Raw genomic sequence first — 14,355 nt, 5'->3', positions numbered from 1 at the left:
CTGGGACATTCCACATTGGACCAGATCTTCAATACAACTCAGATGTGTTTCACAGGGACTTTCCTTAAAGTTAAAAATATGGGACAGAGATTTTTCTGTTAGATATTGTAGCTAGCTGAACACTTGAGACTTGTTTTTGCACAAAGGTATGTGTTCACATTTTCTTGTCTTCTGTGTAATACAGTTGCCTGCATTTAAGGAGCTTTTACTCTATGTGAAAGCTAAAAGCTGTTTCTACCACTTGATGTGTAATCCATTTGCTTTTATCCATTTAGCCAAACAGAGACTGTTTTTGGGAAATGACTGGTGAGATACTTTTGGCTCTTGGTACAGCTACTGTAAAGTTTGTACTATTCTTTATGGTGTGCGATAAATCATGTATAATGAACACATTTTCAGTTTTAGTTCTTCTCTTCTGTTTTCCACTCATTCATTGAGCTGCGTTTATTCATTGCATATTGTATTTCAGGTTGAACAGCTCTTCCAGAAAGACTTGGATAATCTTAAATACATGGGCTACAGCGACACCGAAGTTAAAACAGCTGTGGGTACTTCCCATCTAAGCAGCACTGGAGAAGGCCTGTGGTCATATTGTCCTCCTCATTCCTACATTAGCAGAAAAAATACAGTTTTGGTTTTCAGGGAAGTCAGTTTAAAAGCCAGAATGTGCACCATTGGAATCAGCACTGAATCAGCCCTGAAGGCCGAGGTTCAGCTGTGATGCCCTGCACCTTGCCGATGTTCTCGCCAGGCCCATCCCTCGCTGCCAAACCGTGCACACGTGGGGGTGAGGGTAGCGCATAGCTATGTGCACTGCCTGTGTCTATATTTGTAAGATATACGGTACAAGGAATGTTCCCAGGCACTGGAACCTGACTATCTATACCCTTAAATTGTTAAGACAGTCCCATGTGCAGTTTCAGCCCCTGCCAGCCAGCACTCCCCTCGACAATTACCAGGCACTTATTTGGAAGTTGGCGTGGGCCAGGGCCCGTGTCCAGCAGGCAGCTCGCACCCAGCCGTCCTCCCTTGGAAAGCAGGAAGGTTGAACAGTATAGACACAGGCTGTGCAGTGCCAAAGCACGGTCCCTCACATGCTAGGCCTGCCAGAGGAGCTGAGGCCGCTTCCCATTGCCCTCTGCTGATGAGTGGGCGGCTGGAGGCGCTGGGAGAGTGAGCCAGGAGGCCTCACACCTCTTCCCATAGCATGCTCCTCGGCAGGAGCACATGCACCGCAGCTCCCTAGCCAGTCAGTGAGACTGCCTTCCCTCCTGGTGTTCCTCAGCCACTGGTTTGTTCACAGCAGTCTCTGACATGTGCATTACACAACGCAGTCCTACCCAGTCTGTAACTGATGTTGCTGCACACCGTCTTCCTGTGTCCTCTCCAGAGCGTGCTGATCAAGCTGCTTCCCACGGGTGAAATAGGTTCTCTCTTCAGGGTTTTCTTGTGCTTGGGGGCAAGGGGGAAGATCTATCTATCTATCGTATCCTCATCAGTTTCCAAATGAAATGTGAGCACAGAATATGTTGAAAACATTCTGCCTTGTAGAAATTAACTTCACAAGGATAAATAAATGAGTGCTGAAGAAACAAGTGGAACAGGCCTTTGTTTGGATGTTTTTTCTTGCATCTTGTCCATTACAATACATACAACTGGGGTAACAATGAAAAGAGGGACATCACAGAAAGTTACACTGTAATGAATGGTGCACCTCATGGTTAGAATTCAGTTTGCAGTATTTGCGTTTTGTTTGAGAGGCTATGAAAAAAGAAGCAGAAGTGGGTATTCCACTATAACTTGAAAAACATCCTTCTCATGTCCTACCCCAAGCAAACCTACTTCCTACCCAAAACAAACAAACATAATACCTGAAGAAATGAAAAGGTTTTCTGTGAGATGCATGTTTGTGCCAGTCTAACTTTTTGGAGATTGAGTTATTTAAGTCAAATTGTTTTTGGCAGTGTTATAGCTGTGTATATAAGTGACAGGAAAAAGAATAGCTTTAGCTGAATTTACGTTTATAAAACTTGTAAACACTAGTAAGAGTATGAGTTGCAAAGCTCTCACAGTTGTCAGCTGTTTGTTCCCCAGTGCATAAATCTTACCTTAATTAGAGATGTATATTTAAAACATTATGATTTTTTATCTTAAGTAGACTTCAATATAAGTGTAAAGCTCATTTTTTTCCATGATAACTTTGTCCCAGGAAAATATTTCTTCATAAAAGAACACCTTCATTTTAGTTAATTGGTTGCTTATGGTTTGTGGTAGCATTTCAGAGTAATTAGATTATAATGGGGCCAAAGCATCAATGACTTTTACATAACTGAACTAAAAAATTACCCCAGTTAAAACAGTGTACTTAATATGATAAGAAGCTCCTTCACAGTGGATGTTTTGTTTGTTTGTTTGTTTGTTTTTCTTCTATCGACAGTTATCTGAATAGTCCTGCTTGTAAAAATACTCATTCTCCTGCAAGTTAGAGAACATTAGAGACAAAGTCTGTAAGAAAAAATACTCTGTGAACAGATTTCTTCTTAGAAAGGAAAAGAAGGTGGATGTTCTCCCACATGGGCTGAAAGAGGACACCTTCCAACTGGCATTTTGTTTTAAGAGTCTGATTTTCATAAAAGGCTTTGTTGGACCTAGAGAATCAGATGGTTCTCTCTCTCATTCTTCAGACAGCTTTAAAAGACAGAATCATTTCTTTCATGTGTGCTACTGTCAGCCCCAAAACCAAACTTTGGTTTTTGAAGGTTGTGGTTTTTTTGTTTTGTTTTGTTTGCTTTTGTAGTTGTATGATTTAAATTACAGCACCTAACATAAGGTACTGCAAAATGCCTTATAGACCTGAGCATCCCCTATTGTGTGTTTGCTTTCCTAACAGGGGTATCACTTCAGTGTTAGCACACGTGCTGCCAAAGCACTGACAAACATCATCCAAACACTGACTTGGAGTGTACCCATTTACCGCTGAGTAGTAAATCACTGCTTTTGCAGCATTCAGTTTTTGCATTCTTGCTTACCTCATCTCATGAAGATGCAGTGTTAACCTGTATGTCTGTTCTGGGAATTCACATACAGCAGCGTACACCTTCACCTGGCAACAAAATAGTACGGTCAAGGACAGACGCAAGCAGAAAACACACTGTGGGTGTCATGTTCCAAATAACCAGACCCATTTATTTTTTCTTTATTTTCTTAAAGCAAACATGGTCTCATTTTTTTTTTTGGTTGATAGTTACGTTTTAAGTAAAACTGTTCGAAGGTTTTTGAAAAATATGATAAATATACTAGACCAGTATTCCAGAGGGCATTTACTTATAGCCAGCTAAAAGCTTTTGGATGAAACTGTAACAAGCAACTAATGACTTTTCAGAATTCTTTTGTGGCATTTTTCTCAGTAATATTTCCCCATCCCTCTTTGTTCACCAGTGCAGCTAGTTATTCAAGGAAATTCCGTTCGTGCCACCTCCTTACGACCCCTGAGAGGCTGGCTTGTGAGCAGAAGTCGGTGCCTGTCCTTTGGGCTATGCTGCTGCCTTGCTCCTCTGCAGAAACACTTCTGGAGGAGGCTGAGGAAAGGTCTGGTGCCTTGCCCCCATTTCTAATCATGAGGGCGGGCAGACCGGTGCGTGCACGGTGATCTCCCAGTGTGGGGGCATCCCATGCACAGGGCAGGAAAGCTGTGAGGCTGAGTTTTTGTCTTACTGTCCCCCCACACAGAGAACAGTCCTCTAAGGACTGGGACAGCCACCCTCAACCAGAGGGAGGGGTGAGATGCTGAGATAACATTTTCTCTCAACGTGCAGAGTTTGAGGTATCTGTAACTACTTTACACAAAGTAAGGGGGAGAGCATGATAAAGTCCTGAAAACCTCTGCTCCAGGAGCTGTGATAATCAAAAATGAAAGAGGACACGTGGCAAATGCAGGAAAAAGGCAGGAGCTTCAGCTGGAAGAAAAACTGAAGTCAGAAAAAGGTTAGTCTAAGACATAACTGTTCCTGCCAGGAGAGATAGTACAAGACCCACGCAGAGGATGGATTTTACGGACTGGAAAAGGCTTTGAAGGAAACATGAAGGAAAAAAAAAATAAAATGAAAGGAGGGAAGAAAGAGAAAAAGGCCTTGTTTTCACTCTAAGTCCCCCAAGCAGTAACCACATCCTCTCTTCCCCCAGCTGCTTTCCTTTAACTGCCCCGCCAATGCAATTCATATGGGCAACGCTCACATTTGGAGTGTGAATCTGTCACTTGGCAATGATGAGGAAGCACTTCCTCCTGACCTTTCTCTTTGTGCCTTCCCATAATTTATGGCCATGAAGTTTGTTCAGCTGCTAGGCTGGGGTCTGTGTGCCACCTTCCAGCCCTGATAGGTCTTAAATTTGGCAGACCAAGTACGGGGCTGATGTATATCACTGCAAACAGCCGGGCCAACATTGCCTACCCCTTCCATCCACACACTGTTACTTCATTTTGGGGAAAATATAAAGAAATATAGTCCTGAAAGCTGGGTTGTGTACTGGCTTTGACTGGCAGTGTAAGAGACATGATGAACTTCACTATTGCCAGCCCTGTTTAAAGGCAGCATTTTACAATGTTACTTCTGGGGGTAGGTGGGGAAACGGAGCTGGGGCCACAAGCAGGCACCAGCTGCAGGTAAAAAAGTGTCATGGCAAATCCTTGGAGGATGGGGGGCTGCCCCCAGGAGGCAGCAGCCCCTGTTTGCTCTAGCATCCTCCTGGGGAGCAGTAGTGCAAATGCTGGAACTTGGATTTTCAGGGCTGCCAGGGATCTTATTGCAGCGATGTGAGACAGTAGTTGCTGAGCTTGCGCAAAGTAATCCATGAGAAAGAGGCTGCAGCACATTTGCAGGAGCAGCAGGCTTCCTCTTGGGAAGCCAGTGGCTTGCTTTGCCATTGGTGGCAGGCAAAAGCAGAAACTGGTGTTGTTTTGCCACCTTGCAGTCTGCAAGTCTTCAGAAGGTGATGTTTTGCAGCCCAGTTGTTTTGAATTCTCCTGCCCTTTACCCTGTTGAGAACTGAATTAGCAGCCCTGCTACAGCTAAGTCTTCGGTGGTGCCACACAAATGTGTAGCAATGTAACCAGAAATATTGACTTGGGGTAGATTTCTTCAGAAATCTTTATGACAACTTCACACTTCAGAGCATCCTCTAAGGAAAACAAACAAATAAACAAATGAAAAATCACCACCACCACCACCACCAAAAAACAAACAAACAAAAAAAACACTCCTATTTTTTACTTAGCTTTTTTATTTTTTATTTTACTTTTTTTCTTCCTTAATCCTTTATCATCTTTGTTCTGATTATCTTCTCACATAACACTTCCAAAGCATACAAATACTCAGAAGGTATTCGTGAGCTGTAAGTAAACTGGCAAGGCCAGAATCAAACTATAAAGGAACTGTATGAAGCAATGCAAGTATTTCCCAGTGTTGCGCCTCTGGTTGTCAGTTTGTTTTTTCTAAGTGTTAATAATTTCGGCACAGCAGCACAGAGATTGCTGGCATATGTACCCAGGTTGTCAGCATTTGTGGGGGAAGGGAGGAGTGTCATTGATCAGAGGGAATCTACTGGGCAGCGAGCACTGAAAGAGCAGCACAATGCATCTATTTCCCTCTCATCCGGGAAAAGCAACCAAAGAGCTGGCAAGTTTACAAAGAGGAGAAGGAGGGGGCTACTGCAAATATCAAAGACAGAGCTCGCTGCTTACATGAGACAAAAGAGAACCAGCTGGGAAGCTGGAGTCTGGAGGACGCAAGCAGCAGATCTAATTGATGTGGCATTGCAAAAAGCTGAGTGCCTGTCCAAACAATGGCCCGCGTTTTGGTCAATGTCAGGAGAACTGCATCGGTGATAGCTCCAGTGGGAAATATGGAGCTAATTTGTTTTGTTGCAGACAGACTCAAAACCTACAGAAGGCCAGACTCCCAGTCCAGAAAGGACGGCACTGCTTTTAGAGGAGTGAGGTACAGCAAACAGAGTGAGAACCTAGCAGTGTCTGCACAGGTTATCCAGGCACTGCTGATGGAACAAATCACTGTCACACCCTCTGTGCAGGGTAGCCTATATCTCAGATGTGCTTTTGTTAAACAGGATTGCGGGATGAAACAAAACCCAAACCCACCCTTCTCCTCTCTCTACTTATTGATTCGGTTACACGCTTGAACAGGTAGCTCAGTGCCTAGCAAGCTGGAGTGGCAGTGCTTAGACAGGATGCCAGAAATCATGCAACAGTTTTAACTGCAAGGGTTTGTTCCTTTTTTTTTTTTTTTTTTTTTTTTTTTTTTTTCTGGGAATACTGACCCTGTTTTAAAATACAGCCCTTCCAAGCAGGTCAAGGTAAATTTTTTTTTTGTTGTTGGGGAAAATCTTTTGCAGACACTTCTGTGATTAGAACTTGCCCTCTGCAATTTCCAGCTTTGAAGAATGTATGTGTGTGAGAGGGCTATATTCTGGGGCAAATGAATGCATACTTTGGAAGATCTCTAATGTCAAAAAATGTTTGTGATAGGAATCTATTGTGCTATTGTTTTTTTGTGAAATGTTTGCACGCAAAATAAAATACTAGTTAAAAATCCAAAGTGTGATCAAGCTTCACAAATGAATAACATCCTGCAAACTTTTTCTTCTGAGTCAACTTCATCTATTTATTTTTAATGTAGCAAGCTTCTCTTTGATATTTGCACTAAACCCCAAAAAACTTCACTAATATTTAGCTCTTCTGAATAATCTTCCCACATAAGAGGGGAATTTTTCTTGTGGTTTTTCAATAGATACTCATACTGTTTTGGTTAAGCACCTCCGTAAGCTTTTTCTTTTAAGTCTGAGGCTTTTTCATGAGCTTGCAGGTGGTTTAGAAAACATAGTGCTCTGCTTTCAACTTTCTTTTTCTGGTCTACGATAAAAGAGAATCTAGAGTCTTTTCTACCTAGCCTTCTTATAACTGAGAAGGGCTTCGTGTGAGAAGCAAAGAACATCAAATGCAAAAGGAAGTTAGCTCAGGTGCATACCAGCAGATTGTCTTAAATGTGGAAATTCCAGGCTATGCTAGCAGATGAAAATAGTGTTGTTTCTTTTTCCCCTTATTTCCTTAAAACTAGCAAAATGAAACTGTTTTGGAAAGTGTTGTCATGATGTTAAATTGACCTTAAAATTGCAATCTGAGGAAGTTCATTTGGGCATAAGGGTCAGGAGAGCCACAGTTTCTGGGATTTATTTAGTTAATTATCCTTCAAAACAAAGTTGCATGTTTTGGTAAGAAAGCTGGAGCAAGGACACAAAACCTTCCACTGCTCCACAGAAACTGCTGTGGTGCTATGTTGATTTGTTTACTGTGCTGTTCAGTGTCTGCTTACATGTGCATGCGTTTTTTTTTTCTCCCTGGAGATTTCTCTGCCTTTTATTAATACTTAAGATATGCTTCTAAGCACACAAAATTATGTATGTTGTTTCTTTTCAAAGCAGAAGTCCTACCAAAAGTACACAAACTTTGATTGAGCTAGGACCCCATTCCTAATCCCAAACTGTGAATTGCAGTTGTGTTGCTCGAAGGAGCCAAGTTACTCCTTGCAAATATAATTTCTTATAAATAGTGTTTGCAGAGTGGTCAGGATTTCTGTATGTTTATTTCTCTAATGCTGTATGGGTCATATGGCTTTATGCATTCCCCATTTCTCTGAAGTGATTAGCTTTTTGTCATTCAGTGAGGAAGAAGTTTTTTTTTTTTTTTTTAAGGGCTGAAGAGGTTTTGCTTGAAACAATGGGCCCTGGTGTACCGCTGGTGTTTTCTCCCTCTGAAGCTGCAAAGCTGGGGAGCCCGAGAGCAGCACAGGGCCATTACACCCCTCTCGTGCCTCAAGGCTTCTGTCAGTCCCCAAAAACCTTCTTGGGAGCCTCATTCCTGAGGTGAACTAGAGTGACCTGCACAGGAAGCTGGCCACAGTCCTCCAGGCACGACGTTGTACTGGTGTGGCTCGGCCAGCCTGCGGCTTTCCCAGGACCTCTGCCCCCACCAGCGCTCTGAGCTGGCACCGGCGTTCGGGGTGACCTTGCCTGGGCTCCCCCCGTACGAAGGAGTAGGGGAAGTGAGGTTAGGGGATTTCTGTGCTCACTGACCTGTGCAAGTATCATGTCCTGCTTGGCTGGTCTTCATGTCCTACTTCCTATCCTACCCTCCTCTGCAATATTTTAAAAGTCCTTAGTTAGAATGTCCCATCCAGAGCTGGCTGGGGTAGTTCAGCTCTGCAGGCATCTGCTGCTTGCCCAGCACTGTGGCAAGTCCTGTGTTCTCCTACGTGACTTTTGTGTAAGATGAGGGCTGCTCATGTCCCATTTTAGATGTCCTCATGCCACAGCTGATAGCAGGACTGTAAGTTGGTAACTTTAACTGAAAGAGCAGAGGATGTTGAAAGGGTTGTACAAAATCAATGGCAAAAGTCACATAAAGCACGGGTGACATCTGCAGAGCCTGGATGATTCCAAGGAATGAAACTCCTCTTTTTGAGAACACTGGGCTCGGCCATGTAATTTTTTGTCTGTTGAGCTATGCTAAAATACATCACTTGTCCCTGCGCCCCTTGTGCCCCCCAGGTGCCGTTCAGAAGAAGCGGAGCATTGGCACCTTGCTCCAGGATGTTTAGCTGTGCTCGGTGATAGCAGATGCCCTTCAGCACATCGCTGCCGGTCAGATTAACATGCCTCCAGCCAAATGCAAGAGATGCCTGTAAAAGAAAGCAGCTGCACTAAGAAGCGTACGCTGCTCTTTAAAGAATTAGAAGAATGTCAAAGAGATGAAGCACTTGTAATTTATAGGAATTAGCTGAAAAAGTACATTTTTTTGGCAATGGTCAATGAGACCTTTTTCTTCATAACCTACTGGGCCCTGAGATGTTAGCTGGCATTTTGCCATGATCATGAAATTTGACTTTGTCCTTCTTAGTTCCTTGTTCAAGGACGAGAAAGTAGGATTTCTTGATTTCATAGATCACTAGAAGAAAAAAAAATACTTTGCTCTGAAAAATAAAAGGTCTTTTGGGAGTTGCCTTGGAGGGACTGTGTATTAGCAGATGTACAGCTAGGAGGAATTTCCCTTCTCTATAACAAGTAGGATAGTAAACTTTTCAGTGACCTCTACTACTAAAATCTCAAAGCTGTTTGTTAGAAAAAAAGTTCCATTGATCAACATCTTCAAAGACAATAAATTCAAAGATTACAAATGGCTCTGTTCTTGAATGAATCTGCTGTTGAATGTTTGAAGTTGTAATCCTAACTATCATATTATAATACTTCATTCTGTGGGCTAACTCACTACCTTTAATCACAGGGAGTTAAATCTTACTCTTTCAAGAGGTGCATTTGAGTTTCTGGATCCTTTGTTTGTCCACTTCAAAGAACAACTGCAGCAGAGGAAAAGATTCCTCTGCTCTATACCTTCAGAGGGAGGCAGTAAAAGCTGAGTGAACCTAATTCACAAAGTATGCTTAGCATTTCTGGGAGCCTCGCCTCATGTGTACATCAGGTACATTCTGCAGCTGTAATCCTTATTTGTGTAAGTATTAATAAATACATGGTAAAGATCAAAGTCTTCCAACTGTAAATTCTGACACCATTCGCTATAGCATTTCTCTTAAAGGATGTGTTTGTTTCCTGCTTCTGATACTTAAAGGAAAGCTGATGGTGATAAACTTTAGGCATAGAAAGGTAAAAGAGAGGTTAAATCTGCATAGTAGTGGGGCTTCCAGAATACCTGAAATTTTTAAAGAGAAGCTAAATGGGGCAGCTGAGAGAATTAAAATTTTACAGGCAGCATAGAGGCTTCTGACAGACTCAGATTGAATGCACCACCTACTAACAAAGGACTGAGGGTAAAACGAAGCCGGGCTTCTTAGAAGGGGGAGGAAAAACTTGCCTCATGTTAAAGGTAATCCTTCAAAAGGCTGAAGTGCTATCCACATTAAAAAAAAAAAAAAAAAAGTATCATAAACTCGGGCAGATTAAATGTATAAATAAAACCTCACTGTCCAAAATGGTTTGAGGAAAAGCTCACAAAAGTAATAAATCTTTCTTCAAATATATCAAGGGTGGGAAGCCTGCCAGAGAGTTTGTAGGGCCAATAGATGATACAGGTATCAAAGGATCACCTACACAAGATAAAACTTTTGCAGAACAAGTAAATAAACTATTTTCAGAGAAGAAGGAACTGGAGAGATTCCCACCTTGGAACCTTTCTTTGTGAGAGACTCTTCAGAGGGTAAGCCCCAAAGTGAACTGGCTTTAAAATTATAGAGCAAATAGGAGTAAAAAAATAAAAAAATAAAAAATGAAAGATCTGTAATGCACTGCTAGAAGCAGATGGTGTTCATTTAAGAATTACAGTGGAATTCAGGGGTGAAATCTCTGAGTGATTAACTTTGGTGTGTTACCCCATGCTTTACAATGCTTTGATAGCTGGTAAAGGTGACACCAGACTTTAAAACACGTTCCAGCTGAGGTCCTGAGGAGCTACAGGCCTATGGCAGTGATGTCCAGAGTAGGAATATTGGGAGAAATTGTTGGGAAAAATGGAAATAGTGGGTAGCCAGATAAATATGATCAGTTTAGAAAGAGTTAATACAGCTCATTTAGAGGGAAGTCCTACCCCACTAACCTGGTTGTGCTTTGAAGTGGTTTGCTGAAACATGTCAGGTGGGAGACACCATATGGTACAGACTACCTGGATTTCCATAAGGCTTTTGGCAAATTTCCTTCATCAAAAGCTTTTAAGTACACGAGATAAAGTGTCTAGGTGTATGAGGAAGTCACAGATAAATAGTAAGCTAAAAGGCAGAAACAGGGGAAGGGCAAAGGGTCAGCTTTCATGTTGGAGCAGGGAACAGCGATGGAGCTCCACAAGGGTCTGTGCTGGGACCTGTATGTCCATGCACTGTGGTACTCATGACCATCCTGAAGAAAATGACCACAGGTTCAAAGAGGATATTCTGCTATATACAATTCTGACCTGACTTTGCACTGCTATTTCTACTACATTAGATTAGAAGCATCCTCTTCATTTTATCTCAAAGGAGTTTTAGTTGCTGACAGAGCCATCTAACCTAAATGCCTAAAGGACAGATGTTATGCACTTCTAAGCTTTTCAGTATAAACTTCTGTATGCTGCGTGACTTAAAGTTGAGCACTGGGCACTCATGCCTCTTAAAAAGACCACTTGAGTCTCAGTGCAAATGATTTCCTAGGATAAGTAGTGCAGCTTTATCTGTGGATCACCAGCAGACACATCCAAGCTGGAAATGGAGTGGCACTCTTTACAGGTTCCTGATGTCAGTGTGTGCCACTCCATTTCTCCAGCAGTCAGCTGGAGTAATTTTAGGCTCCTGTATAAGGCCACACAAGTATGAGTGTTGCGTAGTCCTAACATTAGTGAATAACAAAAGATATTTGGACAATTAGGTGGGACTTGACGGCTAAAGAAGAGGAAGCAACCAGTCTGTCTATGTGAGTCTTGTGGTTTAACCCAACAGGCAGCTCAGCACCACGCAGCTATTCTCTCACTCCTCCTCAGTGAGATTTGGGAGAGAACTGAAAAAAGGTAAAAATGCAAGAACTCAGGGGTTGAGGTGAGGACAGTTTAATAAAAGGGGGAATAAAATACAATAAAATAAAATAATAAAAAGAACAATAATACTAATGATAACAAAAACCCCAAGTGATATACAAAGCAATTGTTCACCACCAGGAGATGCATGCCCAACCAGTCCCCAGGTAATGGCAGCCCCCTCTGGCCAACTCCCCCCAGTTTTTATGGTTCAGTATGACAACATATGTTATGAAATATGGAATATTTCTTCGGTTGCTGGGGTCAGCTGTCCTGGCTGTGTCCCCTCCTAGCCCACTGTGCACCTCCAGCTTGCTTGCTGGCAGAGCAGCATCAACAGCCAAAAGCTTTTGGCTCAGAGTAAGCACTGCTCAGTAACAACTGAAACATCAGTGTGCTATCAGCATTATTTTCATCTTAAGTCCAAAACACAGACCAATACTAGCTACTGTGAAGAAAATTAGCTCTATACCAGCCATAACCATGGCAGTGAGGACTAGACTTGTTCTCCTCATTAGAAAGTTCCTTGTGACACTTGGGCTTAATAGTGCAGGCTGGCTAATGCCTATGTGGTATGAACCAGTGATTTCTGGTAGGGACCTTGGTAGCTAAGCTTGTGTTTTTGTGCCAGCTTGGCTCATTCCCATTATCTGTACTGTCAGGTTGACTTTCTCGTTCGACTCAAGATTTCTGGTTCTCCCTCTTGATCTTTGCTGGTAGGATAAGTATACTGTGGGGTCCCTGCAGATGGGAAGTATGGACTCATCACGGCAAGTCCTAGCATTGTGCAGTAAAAAATGCTCTGCTGGGTTGTGACATAATTGCTCTTTATTTAGAACAATTTGAAGAGTGCTACAGAGAAAACTGTTCTTGAGATTACAGGTGCTACAAAGGATCCCAAGCTGACCTGGGTAAGAAGAAGTGCCCTATGATTTGCAAGCCAAGAGCAGCACTTCCTGAAGTCACTCCAAAACTATTTGGCCTGCAGGCTCGAGTGTTCTGCTCAGTGTGGCACTCAGTGACAGGAGAGACATGGCTTGACACGAACCTAGCGTGAAGCAGGGTGAGCCATCCTTTGACAGTCTGGCACAGTGACAGCGTGGAGAAGGGAAGGCAGGGAGTCGTGAGTAGCTCTCAAAGATAAGGCTGTTCATGTGTGGTCAGGTGTGTCATGGTCCAGAGCAAGTGCAGTGCACTCACGGAAAGGTCAGAGCAGGGCTGTGGGGTGAAGTGGGAATGTAGCTGGTCAGAAATGGTTTTGTAGCTGCTTCCATCAGGTACTTTAGCTATGGAGAAAGTGCCACAGCTGACCCAATGCCACAGTCTTCAGTGAGTGCTTCACATTTCTGAAAGACATTTAATTCAAGAGGTGAGGTTAATTTTGTTCCAACTGTTGTATTTTCACAATCTTATTATGAGTGCATTGCCAAATTATAGTTCTGGTGCTTTTCTGTGATATTGCTGAAATGCTCAAACTGAATGTTTTTTTGTTGGAAGGGACCTTCAAGATCATCTAGTTCCAACCCCCTTGCCATGGGCAGGGGCACCTCCCACCAGACCAGGTTGCCCAAAGCCCCATCCAGCCTGGCCCTGAACACTTCCAGGGGTGGGGCATCCACAGCTTCTCTGGGCAACCTGTGCCAGGGCCTCACCACCCTCTGAGTGAAGGATTTCTTCCTAATATCTAATCTAAAACTGCTCTCTTTTAGTTTTAAACCATTACCCCTTGTCCTATCACTACACTCCCTTGCAGAGAGTTTCTTCCCATCTCTCTTGTAGTCCCCATTATGTATCGGAAGTAAGACTTCTTGAAGATATGGAAAAGGGAGAATAACATGGAGAAATTTGAGTCAAATCATGAAGGAACTGAGAGAAGACTGTAGACTTCTCTAATGCAATAAAGATGACTATGGAAAAATGTTACTTTGTGCTTGTGTATAGGAATTAAATTATGCACAATAAGACAACAATGGCAATGATATTTTTAAAATTCTAGCCATGCTTCTAAGTGGTGTTGTGCCTGAAGTAAATTATATATTGAAATAAAATATTCCCTCAGAGCCACAAATATTAATATTGTGATGATGTTTCCTTTGAATAAGATATTGCTTACAGATGACACACAACAACCACAGTGGGTACACTCTGCTTTTCTGTCAATAGTGCAGGGTATGAAGAAGCTGAATAGCACTCTCAAATTTTATGGGGACATAGTCAAGGTATTTCTACTGTAATATGGCTAATGGGCTTTACTGGGTCTCCAGAGTGAGAAGTCAAAGGTAGCTTCCTGTATATTTGCAGACATTATTAATAGAGACCTAATACAGAGACAGATGTTAATAACAATGTCTCCTCTGCTCTGCGATGACTGACAGCAGCTCTCTTGTGCTTATACAACAGGAGGACACTGATCATTTGTGATTAACACTTGGGGCATTTTAGTGCATAATTTACAAAGAGCATACCAGTTAAAAAAGTACAGTTTTGTGAAGTTGCTTACTGCTATGAAGATTTATTCTAAATAAAAGGGGAATATATTGGTCAAACAAGAAAAACTGTCTGACGGAAACAAAACTGAAAACTGATTGCAAACTTCCTTTTCAAGAGTCTCAGGAAATGTTGAGGGTGCCAAGCACTCTTGTAATTATTGCCTAAGCCATTTCATTATGTTTTCCATTCACTACCAAAGAGAGTACACTTTAAATTGAAAAATGAAACAAACAAACAAACAAACAAAC

This window comes from Anser anser (assembly GCF_964211835.1).
Source record: "Anser anser genome assembly, chromosome: Z".
NCBI lineage: Eukaryota > Metazoa > Chordata > Aves > Anseriformes > Anatidae > Anser > Anser anser.
The sequence above is the reverse complement of the archived record's forward strand: the minus strand, read 5'-3'. Positions refer to the sequence as shown.